We start from the raw sequence: 15,239 nt of genomic DNA, 5'->3' as shown, positions 1-15,239 counted from the left end.
AGACTACAAGAAGTGATGACCAGCCTGCCACTTTCTCCCCCAAGGGGCAACAGCTGATCCTCTGGTGCTAGGTGCCAGCAACCACCTTCTCTCTCACCTTCTTCCCCCTTGCTAGTTGTTGCTGCTAGGGAAAGGGAGGAGGGGGCTGTTTTCAGAACAGAATGGTGGGCTGGACCACCCATGGAAGCCAAAACCCAGACCTGAGCCCTGCTGATAACCAGGTTGGACCTTACCTTATCTAAGCAGTTACCACAGCCTGAGGAACTAGACCATCAAGAGGGTATTACGTTACTGTTCTGGAAAGAATGAAAATTAAAATAAAATGCTTTTCCATCTCTAGCCTAGCTTATTTAGAATCTATATTCCCTCTTCAGTTAATAAAAACATTTGTACTCCAAAGCCACAGTTATCTCCAACACACAACTGTCAAAGGACTGGAGTCTCCCTGAAGTAATGCTTTGCCAAAACGTACCCTGGTCTAGCCACTGCTATCACCAGGAGCAGCAACTGCCTACAATAGTCTAACATGTTAGACTGTAAATAATTAAGACTCAAAATTACTTTTGCCTTTTCCCATGTTTTGCTTATTCTGGTTCAAAATCAGGACTCAAGCACAGACCCACACACACAGAGTCTCTCACTTAAGAACATCAAACTACAGGATCACAAGCCCCAGATTTTAGGTTATCCAGATATAAGCCTTAACCTGACTAAATTTTATGAAAGATCATATTGCCAGGTGGTCATCAAGGCTGTGAGAGCAAAACACAGGACACTAACAGAATTGTCTCTAGCCCTACCCATTCTTGGACTTCAAACAGATTGCACCTCTGCAAGAACAACTACCCCGCAATTACACACCTACATTCCCCATTACATCCACTGTATCTCCTGGCTTCTTTTTTTCTTCAGAAACTTCTTAGTTGACTTAACCTGTTACTAACAATTGATACTATGCAGCAGCATTTACAAGTTCATCCAGCTCAGAGGTTTCTTGTGTGAGAGCTGTACCAGAGAGGCCTACTGAGCATCAAGCAGGTCTTCCACACTAGCGACGGGGGACACATGTTAGCGTGTACCTCCACATTCTCCAGCAGTCACTCTCTCAAACAGGCTCTCTATCTTAAACTACCTTGAGAGACCAGCCTCTTAATTTAGCTATTTAAGGTGTGTGTTCAATGCTCAGTGAAGTGATTAACCCCTTGGTTACTGTCCTTTCCCCTCCACACTCATATGTGACATGTCTCACCGAGGAGAACTTTGGGCACTGGTGCTCTGGAACCTGTTTGATCAGGGTGCTGTTGAATTCAACAGAAACTTGATAGAGGCAGAGAATCAAAGGAAAAATCCGTGAATGGAAGTTGGCATCTCAAGGCCCGGTTCCTTTCTAGCCCTTGCACTGTGGTACTTGAAATAAACTGGATGCAGAAGCAGCCATATTTCCATGAAAAAAAAAACAAACAAACAAAACAACAACCAAAAAAACCAACCACCAAACACACACACAAAAAAAACCCAAACAAAAAATAAACAAAAAAACCCCTCCAAACAACCCAAATCCTCTCTCTCTACCCTCCCCACACCCAACAATAAAGCACACATGCAAAGCCCAAACCCAAAGTCTACAGGCACAGCAGACTGCTCAGAATGACAGAACGCAGCAGCAGTTGGTACAGCAGGCAAACCCCACCTCTGTCCTTTGTGATTTCTTTGATGTTCTGGACTGTAGAATGTGGTGATCCGTCTCCAAAAGTACTGACCTTCATTATACTCAGAGCAGGCTCGGTGCTCCAAATAAACAGAGTTTGTGGTCTCACCTCAGGTCCCAGCGGGGACTACAATTACTATTATGCCACATTTTTGGCAAGTTTTATCCCATGTTTGAATGAAGGATGTTGAGCCTGAACTACTGCCTCCTCCCACTAGAGGAGTCAGATTCTGCGATGATAACATGCATATTTGCTGTTAGCGTCCCACTTCTCAGAACAGCTAAATACTTGAGGTCTGATTAACTAGCATTTAAGAATCCAGCGTGGAAGGGATAGTTACAGAAATAGCATTCTTGCACTACCCCAGCATTTTAAGGAAGGACTGCCAGGTCTATGCGGGAGCAGAGGAATCCCAAAACAATAAGGACAGACCCAGCAGTTACCAATTTATAAACAGCTTCCTAGCGTCTTACAAAATGGCTCAAGCCACGAGAAGGGGATCCTTACAAGAACAACATTAACAGAAACTGTTCCACTGTTTGTTTTTGCCCACATGAGGACAGATAAAAGATGAGGTCACACAAAGTGAAACAGGCCAAAACTGTGCAGCTCTAACTGCACGGCTTTCTCAGTCAAGTTGACTCAACTCATCCAATTTCCAAATTTCCTTGAGCAACTTTGAAAACTCCAGCTTCACACTAGCAGCTGTAATTACAGCTGAGCATCCATTGTCCCAGACATTGTCCTCAAGATTACAATCCCAGTCTCATAAGATCATACGATTTACGTTAATACATCATCAGGGTCACGTGAATTTTAGTATTCCATGTGGGCTGTTAAAAAAACAGCTATAGCCTCAGCACTTGAAAGGCCAATCTGTGCTTTTGGAAGAGGGGTTTATTTTATTTCATGCTTCGTAATTTTCATGCCTTTTCAGCGTTTACAGTGAAGCCATTTGGTTTATAATAGGATACTGGGGATGCACTCTTCTGGACTAACAGCAATTACATCCTTGGACTGAATGATTGCCTACAATTATATGGGACAGGATTTGACAGCTAGGTACGCAGGCTGGAAGGAACCTGACATTATTCTTAGCAGTTCAACAGTTTCAAGCTTGAAGTCCACACTCATCACTGGTCCACTGGATCAAACAAAACAGAACACACTGGGGTTGTTTCACTAATGAACTGCCCATCCAGCTTCTAAAGAGACCAAGAACATTGGTCAAAGAGCTCTTTGTATATCACAGCAAATTCTATACCATGAGCATTAAAAAAAAAAAAAAAAAAAAAAAAAGGTAAAGTCATTCTTCAAAGCCAAAGCATTATCGCAAAATTAGAAAGCTGGGGTAGGTTTCTACCCAAGGTAATGATGGTTACAGGTACTAGTGAGATTCTTTGAAGGGATCACAGTTTGAACATAGACGAGCTCTGGGAATTTAAAAGCAATTTAAAAACATAATCCAAATTATTCGCAGATCATTCATATCTTAAATGGAAAGAGAAAGGAGGAGGTTCTCAATCCACTGTCTAGGTAAAGTAGCATGGAGTAGGGAGTGGGTACATTTGAACTTAAGCTTATCTTTTATGGGATGGAGAGCTAAGGGAGAGAATAATTCAGTGAGATAAATGCAGAGTAAAGGGACACGTGCTGCCAGTTACAGAACTACCCACAGCTCTGTTTTTCAACACAAAGGGGAACTGATTACATAATGAAATGTTAGTTGTGATTTATGTGGGAGTGCTTCTACCTGGGTCATCTTTCTTGTATGCAAACAGAATATAGCCTGTGAATGACTAACTACCTGACCAGTATATAGTGCTTGGTGTTTTAACAGGTGTTTTAGCTTGGTGTTTCCCAAAGCTGAAATAATCACGAGTCCAATTAGTCAAGAGAAAAGTCAGAGAATTATAACAATCTAGGAAGCTACTCATTTACTGAAAAAGAGGCTTTAAAAACCATACTATTACCATAAAAAGGACAAATTTTGATACATTGGCATCTAGATATAAAACAAATTGATAACGAAGCAAAAGGACACGATATTCTGTAAGCAATATTTTCATTTTCAGGTCTATTTTAACATGAGAGTAGTGTTGACAGTATACTACCTCATCTTTAGATAAAGGAGCAGAGCTGTCAACAACAGAGTATGCTGCTGCCTGAAGCTACTAAGGCCCAGACACTTAAGTCAGAACTTCAGAGACTATTGGAAGAGCAGAATGAGGGCTCTTTGATCTGCCAATGTGAGACATGCTGATAACTGTCAGCAGATAAAACTTCCAGGAGCCTGGAAGGATGCTCATGTTGTGCTAATATTTTATGAACATAAATGCAGGCCTGCCAGCCTGGCATCAGTCTTGAGTAAAATAATGTAAGGGCTGACACGGGACTCGATTAATAGAGAAACAAGGGGATCATACAGTTAGTACCAATGAACAAAAGCTTATTAAAAGGTAGGACTTGCCAAATTAATTTGATTTTTGTTTTAGGGGGATTGTGAAAGGTAGCAATATCACTGTCGTGGCCTTTTACACAACACTTAACTTGGTATCGTGTGCCACGCTGGTTAGGGATCCACAGCAGTTCAGACATACCACAACACACAAGTTGAATTAAACCTGGCTGTATAACAAGTGACAAAATATAAGCGGGGATATATTACTAAGCATATTTCTGAAGGAGTCCCTCAGGAACTTTAGGTCTGTTTGGTTTAATACATTGTTAGTGACAAGGAAGAAAGCAAAAAACCAGCACGTTCCAGTGCTATGGCATTTAGTAAATAAGGACAGCAGAGCTTACTGCTGGGGTGATACGGATTGCTTGGTGAGTTGGAATAATACATTTTTAAGTCTAGGAACACAGACCATAGACATTACTGGACAAAGGATATTACTCTGGAAAGCAGTCACTTTGGAACAGCGACTAGGCTGACAGTGAAAAGTCAATTAAACGCGAGTTCCCAGCGCAGTGCTGTAGGCAAAAGGGCTATGAACACCGCAGGAGCCTTGAGTAGGAAGCAAGGGATATCACCTTTCAGTTGCGCTGTCACATCTGCTTCTGACACAGCAAGTAGAGTTTTGTTGACTACTACTCAAGAAGGCTGTTGATAAACAGAAGAGCACTTGAGAAACAGCTGCAAGAAAGATGTAGGGGCTGGGAATGATGTCTTATAATAACAGATTCCAGAAACACAAATTGGTTCAGACTTTTAGGCCAAGGACTGGTTTGCACAGATTTTTGTGCATATACATAGGAAAACTAATTCCATTGTTAGTCACCTGTGTGATGAAACTGTAAAAAAGCTCTTAGTAGCTAGAGTGTGAAGCTACATAGATACAAACAACAAACAAGATGCTTGTTAATAATGAGGCTAATTAGCTGCACCAATTCACCAGCAATTGTAGCAGTTCTACTTTACCAAAAATTATTCAAGTCAAAATTAGACATTTTTCTAAAACCTGTGTAGTTCAAACACGAAGTAATTTACAGAAGTTTATAGCTATAAACATACAGGCTATCGGATTAAATAGCCAGAAAAGGTCCCATCTGCTCTGATAATCTGGTTTCAAATATCGTCAAACTCAAATGTACATATACATATGCATGTACATGTATATATACATACACACATATACATACAGACATATGTAAAACTAAGAATAAAACTCAGGGCAAGTGTTTGTTTATTCAAATGCTTTTTTCTTTCTGGGCAAGTGTGAAGGAGGAGGAAAATAAAAAGAAAAAAAAAAAAAGAAGCTTTAACTACAGCAGCAATTGGTGCTACCAAAGAGCCTAAGTGACAGCTGTTCTTATCACTCGTCTACTTCTTTGCTCAGTGCTGCAAAACATTACAAACCACAACTGATATATGGCAAGAGGGCAAGTTTTATAAGCTTTGCTAAATAACAGAGAATTACAAAGTCAGAACAAAGCTAGAGGGCATTGCTTAAGTGCTTAATTCTCAAGGATACAACAAACTTCTGGGATGACTGCTTCCAACTAGCTCTTTTTAGCTGCTAATTCTTTTAAGATTGATACATCAGCATAACTACTGCTCATTTGAGCTGCCAGAGCTCATCTTCTCCAGCTGCATCGTGGAACGTAACCTGCAGTGAACACCAGCGTGCAGCTCTTCTAACATCCATTCACATAACCACACAAGCCAAGGCCAAAGGAACAGGGTGATATCATGTCTACAGGTGTAGCACTGGAAGCTCTATCACTCTCCTGCTGTTCGGGGCTATCTGCCTGCACACCTACCACAGAGCCCTACTTTCCTTCAAAGCACCAGATCCCAAACACAGCTAAGGTCTGGAAGCCTCCAACAGATTAATTCTTGCTACATCCCAGTTTACTAGAAAACTTTGGTCGTAGGCAGAGCTTTGTTGGGGGTTTTGTTTCTTTTTTTTTTTTTTTTTGGGGGGGGGGGTGTGTGTTTTTTTGTTTGCTTGTTTTTTAAAGCCAGAGCACTGAGCATTCATTGGCAGATTTCTTCACTGTAAAGAGAGCTGGGCTCCATATTGGAAAAACCCACTCCAGCAGGAAGAATATTGTAAGGTCTCCAGCCTGCATCATTTCCTAAAATGACTCAAGCAGCAATATTCACACAGATGTATCCTATGCCTTATTTTATGAATTCCACACGCTCACCAGTATCACTGTAAAGAACATTAAGAATAAAACTATTGCAAGTGAGGTCCATGTCTTGCAGTAGAGGATCTGGTTGAATGCAACTGTAACTCACGTTTTCCTGCCATTCATAAGCTGCACAAACTGCCATCAGCAGTTCCTTTAATTGAATTAGAGCCTGGTTGGGAATCAGGAAACGTGTTTTCTACTCTGAGGAGAAGAGAACGTAGAGAGAAGCTGGCACATGTTCTTTCAGAACACACACATTCAACATTGGTTCACAGGCACTGTAGCAAAATGTGTATTAGCCAGAAAGTTGCCCAGTTATCCCAAAAAACAGATAAGCAGCATTTGGTAAACACTGATGGAGACAGGAGCAGCATTAAGGTGGAGTCTGGATAAAAAAATAGTTCCATTTCCAGCCACCTAGGAAAAAAATTATTATCTCCTGGCATCTGGTGCTTTTAATGTCAATCAGTTCAGTTGTATCAGCGTTATCCTCTGCATAAAACATGGGGCTGGGAAGGCCTTCCAGACCGCCATTTTCTAAAATAAGTTTATTTTCCCCACAGGTACCGTTTGGAGACTCTTTCAAAGCCTCGCTGTTCTGAGGATTATAAATTTTTACTTTGTTTCCAGATTAAGTTCATTCCTAGCCCAGTAATACCCTCTTGCTCTTTAACTCATGTCCTTTGGTTTAAATATGTTTCTCTTGGCATTGTTCATGCCTGTAGGGTATTTATAGATGGAATCTTGCCCCTCACAGTGTAGACCCTTTCCTTCTTACATAAAATAGGTTCCTAGCATGACTGGGAAATGGATAACCTTTTTCTGCATTTGTTTCAGAGCTGAGAACCTGATGCAAAACACTAGGTAAGATTTCATTCCAGTTTGGTGTACTTCATTAATACCCCTTTTCCTAATTAGTAGAACTGCAATTGCATTTTTTCCCATCTGTCAGATCAGATCCGATCCATCCTTTGACTGCCCCTTATATCTCTTGTTCTCCCTCATCTGACTGAGCCTAGATATTGTGTATAGCGAAATCCTTTTGGTGCTGCCTGGTTTTGTCCCCTCTTCTCCACCTGTAGGGTCCTATTCTCAAAGGGCAGATTTGTTCAAACACTTTTTATTGCTGTATTCCAGTTATTTCATGCTGGAGTGGAGAGTTCTGTACTGAGGAGAGATCCTGGTTATATTTGTAAAACAGCTGGCAAAGAAACTCCAGACCTTTTCCATATTCAAGTATGTTCGTTTCCCTAATCAGTTTTCCCTTTGAAACAGAAAATCTGAATCGCAAACCTACTTTTGTTTATCCTTTCATTTAATTTAAATAGAACCAATTTATAATCACCCAAGCTAGGATAATATTTTTCAGCAACTTCTTTATCATGTCCTTAACACTTGCAACAATTGTATTTGAAGTCACATCATCTGTTGTTGATTCAGGCACGTTTTGATGAGAAAAGTCTATTAGATATTATATCCAGGACTATCTGACCTTACATTTAATGGTGTTTGCTCTCCAGTCTATTATCTGGGAGGTTTGTCTTTGTATGCTAGTTCCCAGTAATACATAGTTCTTTAATAACACTACAAAGATTTTATGCAGATATGATTCTAATAAAAGAGAAAGCCTTCCAGCACCAACCTGGTAGAACCTTTTATACATGCTGTCCCTTTCTGCTTCCTTACAGCCTCTCTTGTCATTAGCACAAGACAGGAAGGGGAGCAGTTCTCATACTTGGAATTTTCTGGATAACGTGGATGGATTTCAGAGAAGTAATTTCCACAGCAACCAGGCTGCAATGAAGATGGAGAAGTTTGAAATTGCACCATAAAGTTGATCTTTTATGCTAGAAAAAACAAGTAACACGGCGCCTGCCATTAGATCTGTTTGCACAAGTGTTAGACTGCACCACAGCCAGACAACAGCTAGAAGATACTAGTTGTGAAAGCTTATTTTATTATCACTCTTGATCCCATCCACAAAACATTTTCTACCATTATGAAAGATAGGCTCAGCAATACCCTTGAATCTTCAGCTTTTGCTTATATAGAAGCAAAACTAAGGCCTTGGAAATATTACTGTTGAAAAAAAAAAAAAGCTGCCAGATCCTTCTCTCTGAAGAAACCACAACTTGTTGAACTGCAAAGTCCTTCACAATACACAAGCCACAGCACTTTTATTGCCACAGAGTAGCTGGCCCTTGATACCACATGAATGTGCTGTGGGTTTTCTTTTCCATATAAGTATTTTTAGCATGTGGGTTTTCCTTAATTTTTGGTGGACTGAACTCCCTGAGGAATGGTGGTGAAATACAATGAACTTTCTCACATCTGAGCACCACAGAAATAGCCCTGCCTTCCTCCATATCCAGCCCATGGAGAAGTGTGCCATGAAAACAACATAATTAACTGACTTCTTAAGAGGCAGCTTTCCTTCCTAGCACTTGGAAACATCCTCCTCCTACACAAACATGGTAGAGCTGATTTACAGCTTGTTTGGATCACACAAGTAGGAGCTGATTTGCTTTTGTCAGTTATCACTGAGAGAGTGAGAAAAACTAGTTTTAAAGGAGGCAAAACATGAGCTGACTCTAGGCCATAAGAATGCCCTGCTCCATCTAACCAGCTCACCAGAGAGGTGTGGTTTGGCACAGCATCAGGAAAAGTTATACCAGCTACATAAATGCAGTTCTGACAGACTCCATTGCTGTCCCTGGACAAGCCACTTCACTTCCTTTCTTCCTCCATTCAATAGTCACCAAGTAAAAGTAAAGTCTCCCTAAAAAAATAAGAAAGTAAAACTACTTTGATGGAAACATGGTAAAAAAAGAGGCTAGCAAAATAAGTGTGTTTGCACAGATAAACCCACAGAAGGCTCATTTGTTTACAGTAAAAAAAAAAAAAATATTAGTGTCTCCTGCAAGGCCCATACAAATATCTATGTTATACCTGTACAACTTTCTCATGCTGACAGCCTCCAGCTTATTCATGAGCGTTTCCAAGGGGAACTCAATGTCTGTAATCATCTTTGAAGTGACACACGAATACTCAAACATCCAGACAGTCCAAATAAGATTCTAGGTGAGCAGTGAGTTACTCTCTCCGCTGAGCTCTGATTAGTCCAAGCAACTGGAAAACAAACGAGTAGGAAAGCTGTCACCACCAGCCAGCGTGGCAGATGTTCCCCAGATAAGTGATAAAGGCTGTGGAGACATCTGAGTGCTATTTAACTTCCTTACATAGGAAATCCAAGGCTAGGGGACAACTTCTAGAATCATAGTTTTGTAGATGTGGAAAGAAGGGATCCCTTCAGAAAGAACCTGCCAGCAACCTGACCGGTCCTTCTGGTCTTTAACAGTGGCAAAAAGCTCCAGGGTGGGGGTTCTGCGATGGGAAGCTACCTACCCATCTTGTGTCAGGCTTCAGACAGAGATATCTAGCACGAGCTGTGAGCCTGTTTATTAAAAGGATCCTAAAAGCAAGAAGGTGAAAAACCCAAGAGAAACAGAGAAAGACTAGCCAGAACTCATTGCACTGCAAGACCTAGCATAAGGGTGTCAGATGCAGCAGCCAGTCACTGACAGGTCCAGCGCCAGCCTCCAGACAAGCCGCTGTCAGCCTGTCCGTGCCAGTGTCTAGAGGCAAAGAGAATTCCCTCGGAACCAGCTCTCCACAGGCTGTTGCCCTCCTGTTGTGGTATGAGCTTGGCTAAAGCACAGAACCTAAGGGGCTTCTCACAGGACACAGCTGCCAGCCCATGCTCCTTAGGGTACAACTCTCCTTTAGTCAAAGCCTCTCATCAACATCTTTAATTTTTCTGGCTTCTTTTGAAAATAATTATTTGTGTGAGAGAGAGGCAGGGTCTGCATAATGAGGAGGGCCCAAATCCTTTACCTTTGGGTGCAGGATGCTGCCTGTGGCACTGAGATGACACAGTCTGCTCTGTGGGGAGGCTCTCGTTTCAAAGTGCTGTGAACCAAAGCAGGCTACTTCCACAGAACTTGGTGCAAAGATAAAACATTTTCTAGCTGCAGATTTACATACATGAGTAGAGAAGTAGTCAGGAGTTTTAGTTAAAGTACTTGGATCTAAGATGTTTAATAAGAGAGGCTGCAGAAGAGTCTCATTAAGTTTTGTATGAAGCAGTAACCTCTCAGGAAATTAACCATGCCACTTAATCTGGGGTCCTAATGGAGAAGTGCCATCACCATGGCATGTGAGGGAAGCTGCAGCATCCCAGCCATTGAGCGTTTGTGGTATAACAAGCCCAGGAGCATGAACATGTCTGTCACTGTGGGATTTTTACCTCACTGAGCAGCCTGGTAGCAATTCCAGTTTATTGAAATTGCCGTGGTGCGGCAGTCATCTAACTTTCTATGCTTTTCCCATAACTGAGTTCATACTGCAAGCCTGGAAACAGAGATAGACTCCACCAGGTCTGTGCTGCCCAGGGTTAAGCCTTCTCCTCACACCTCCCAGTATACATGTTACCAGAAAGCACAAGAATGTGCTCCCATTTCCTAGCAGCAGCAGGACTTCAGCATAGCTTGCAAAACACTTTGCAAGTCTCTGATGGCAGGTGCAATAGAAACGTTATTTACTACTATATTTTCTTGGCAGCTTTCCTAGATCTTCCTTGGAGCAGATGGAGAAAGAGCAGCACTAACACTGAAGCTGTGGGCGCAATCATTCACACATGCCTAATACTCCTCTGAGTAGCAATCGCTTCACTCAGTACGGAAAAGCGTGCTTGCCATTGGTACTGCAACAGCCAGAGTCCTTCCCTTACACAGCAGCCCAGAAGATAACATTCACAAGTGCTCCCCGTGGCAGTTAGGAAGGAGATTCTTGCTGCCATGAGCTGTAAGACACCAGGGCTGAGAGTTACAGCAAAGGAGCAGTGATGAGGAAAAAATATGTGAAGTATTTTCCTCCACCCCCAGGGGACAGGTCACAGCCCTGTTACCAGGAAGCAGGGGGAAGCAGGCTTTGAGTATTGTAATCAAACAACCTTGCGGGAACAAGGAAATACTCTGTTTCTTACAGAACAGTATGAGCAACCAGATGCATTAGAAATCCCAAACCCTCAGCACACGACTCACCTTAAAATCCCCCCCGATATTTCCTCACCTTTCGTTCCACAGCCACTAACAGGCAGCAAGAGCACGTGCACTGTGCGTGAGCCAGGAGGTCAGCAGCAGGTACAGAGCACACCTTCCTGGGGAACGCGCTCTGGGCGTAACCGCACAGCGTCCTGCGTGGCTATGCGCAGCCTGGAACACAAGTAAGGGTTTCCTGGATTAGTCCAAATTTCTTGTAAAAAACTGACAGAACAAATAGAAAGGGGGAAAAAATACTCAAAGCAATTTGAAAATATTCTTATAGTGAAGACTGTTATTACACCAGCTCAGTCACAGCAATTGAAACACATGTCCTGGGGTATGCTGGCACTCCCTTCCCACGTGGACAGGCTTCCCAAAGCTAATACTCCACATTATCCCATATCCACTGACTGTGCTGTGGCCATCCCAGCCCAGCAGGCAAGCGGAGTACCAGTCACTTGCATTTGAGCCTCACTGTTTGGCTCTAAGGACAACAGTGGAAATACACACTTATCCACGAAAAAAGGCCAATGAAAGATCTGTTCCTGTCCTCTGCCTCCCTTCCCCCTTGGCCTCCCTCCGGCCTTTGAAGCAGGGACAGGTGACAAACTGTCCTGCAGGGAGGGCTGGGACAGGGCACTGCCCACACCTGCATCCCCGAATATCCACATCTCTCTGCGTCTGCTCCTTCGGAGGGCAGGCAGCTCCCTCTCCTGGAGGATGCCCAGCTGCCACCCCGCGCACACACGGCTGCAGGAGGACCGGGTTCCCCAGTGCCCTGTCTTCTGCCCATGGGAGCTAATCCAGCAAGCACAGACTGACTTCTCTGCATATCACCGACGTGCTCCAGATAAAAATGAAATTAAAAAAAAAAAAGTAGAAGTGAGCATCTGCTAAAGTGTCTTTCATCTCTGTCAGTCTCCACCCTGCAGTTGAACCTCAGGCCAGGTTAGTTTGCAAATATTTCTAGGTGAAAGAAATGCTTGGAGATAAAAGAGGTGGTGAGTTATCTGCATTTCAGTCAGCCCCGGTGAATGGTGGGGTTCCACTCCCCCATACCCCCTCTGCCCCATACGGTGAAAAACAGTCACTGCTACACGGTGCTTCATGTGAACGAAGAAAACACAACGTGCAGTAGAAATCCTCACCTGACAGATGGGGGCTGTGGCACAGAGCAATTAGATGACTTGCTAAAGGTCTCACTGTAAGCCTGTAGCAAAGCCAAGGACTGAATGAAGATGTCGAGCGCCAGTAACACCCCTCTGCTTTCCCCAGGGGACTACCTAAAAAGTCAAGGCTATCAAAATTCACCTAGGTGATACAGGCATGGGAGGAAAAAAAAAAAAAAAAAAAAAAAAAAAAAAGCAGCCTTCCCTGCCAAATTCGATCCTTAGGTCTATTTTTCAGAAGGTATCTCTGCCCATCCCTCCCACAATCTAGTGGTTTAGGCATTGTCCAAAGTAGAAGAGTGACTAAGCTGAAGTGAAAAGTGACTGTGCTAGTTCTGGCCCAGTAAAACACAGTCTCTCTCTAGTAAAAAGAAGTGTGTAAACAGAAACTAAATCCTAACAGCCTCCAAATGGCACTTGGAACTTGTAGAGTTTCAACTAGACAAGCCTGGTTTATTTTTACTATTTGTAAGCCTGTTTCTGCAGAAAGCAAAGAAAGTTTGTCAGAAGAAATATTAATCTTAGTGTAGCTCTTCCTAAGCTCAAGCATGTGCAAGTTTCTAAAGAATCTCTCTGATCTCTCTGTTCCTCTTGCAGACTAAACGTGGGAGGTAGAAGAATTCAGGAGGTGCCTGCAAACCCAGATAAAACAGGGCCATCAGAACTTGGGACAGGCTCCTCAGAGACATGCACCAGCACAGTACCATCTGATAAAACAGTCATGTTTCTGTAACCCAGATGTGATTGCCTATGAAATAGTTTTGCATGTAGTAAATGGATAAATGGAAATTACAAGTAAATGGATAAAATGCTTTAGTTTTGAGCTCTCTGGGTGGATGCTGCCATAGATGTACAAAGGACTGTTGGCTGTTACATTAAGCACGTAGGATACTTTATGAAGTGGTAAGACTTGAACCAGAACATGCTTGGTATCCTGTTTCTTTACTGGATTACTGTACTGCTTGTAAAGACAACTAACAGGTCATTATGCCTTCGCTCTAGTTGCTATATGACACGAGGACGGATATGCCAACAAAGCCAGGAGCTACTAAAGGAGCGTACAGATTTCCAAAGGAGGATTTGCCCCCATCCAGTTGAACTTACCATCATAACCTGGGCCAAAGCCTCCTCTTCCATTTCTTGTGTACATCTCAAAAACAAAAAAAAACAAGGCAAGGAAAATAAACTATTCTCCCTTCTATTCTTTCCTATACATTTGCCACTGCAAACAAAGTCCACACAGAGGCAGAAGTCTGGCTCACCTATCCAGATAACTGGGAAATATTCAAAACATGCTTTTAGCTGCATCATATTCTCTTATTGCCTTGCTCTTCAGGCCATTCAGGGAGTGACTGCCACTGCTCTGTAAGGGATCCAATGCACACCTAGCCCTATACGTTAAATAATTAATACTGAACATGTTTACAAATTGAATTTTCCTTCTGCTGTCTCCATGCATTTCGCTCATTGATGATGAGAGACCTCAGCCCAGCACAACAAACCCTACAGGAGTACTGGAATTGCTCCCACTGGTGATGCTGCCTCAGAAGTTGTGCTAGATGGTCCCTGCCAGAACAGGGGACTATAGTGCCTAAAGCAGGCTCCTGGACTACCAGTGCTGTACCTTTGATGAAATACACCATTTCCTATCCAGTTTCCTCTGTAGCCTCATTTCAGGGTAAAGAACAAAGAGGATACTTATCCTCTTCTAATTGGAAGATGGCAAGTGCTTTATAGATGCTGCTGTATGCACCAGTAAGTGCCGTTTCTCTCCTGGGAGTGCTTCCTGTATGCCTGCTGTGGTCATTCAAATGGATGAAGGCATAGTCTGGGTTTTTTTTGAGCTGATGTGTGTGTGTGTGTGTATATATATATATGTGTGTGTATATATATATACACACACACACACACATAATGGAAGCTCATTCATATATATATGAATGAGCTTCCATTCACCTACATCAGCCTCTGAGCTTGATCTTCTCTTCAGGCTAGTGTCAGAACAACAAAGCTGTTAGGTTAGATGCCTAGCTTCTCTTCTAGTTAAGAGCCAAAAAAAAAAAAAAAAATTTAAATAAATCCTTAGAGACTACTCAGCTTTTTTTTTAGTTTCTATTTTCCAGCAGAAAACTAAACCAGAACAAAATTACAGTAGAACACATTTTAAAACTTCTTAAATTTAAGTTAATTTCTACACTAGGCACTGTTTTCAAATTAAAAGTGTTTTCTGGTCCAAAAAAAAAAAAAAAAATGTTCATCAAAACTCAGACAGTTAAGCATTTTAAGGAAACAAGATATTTTTAAAATATGCAACAGGAGCGTGGAACTACTTGAGGGTTACACGAAGGCACAGCATACTGTACACTAATTAATTTGTCTTAATATATCACACTAAGAGAGAATAAGGGTAGAGCATTTACAGCAGCACCTCCAGGTTTTCTCTGAATATGAGATCCCGTTCTGTTGAGAACCAATAGTTACACTGCAGCTATTTTGTATTAGCATGTTACCAACCATTGCAATGGGTCTGGCAGAGCAAACAGAAGCATCTAAAAAAGCTGGAATTCAAACTCAGTCCAATAAGTAGTTCAGTGCCATATAAACACTAGTATTTA

This window comes from Chlamydotis macqueenii, chromosome 19, assembly GCF_036417535.1.
Source record: "Chlamydotis macqueenii isolate bChlMac1 chromosome 19, bChlMac1.mat, whole genome shotgun sequence".
NCBI lineage: Eukaryota > Metazoa > Chordata > Aves > Otidiformes > Otididae > Chlamydotis > Chlamydotis macqueenii.
This window is presented reverse-complemented; position numbering follows the sequence as displayed.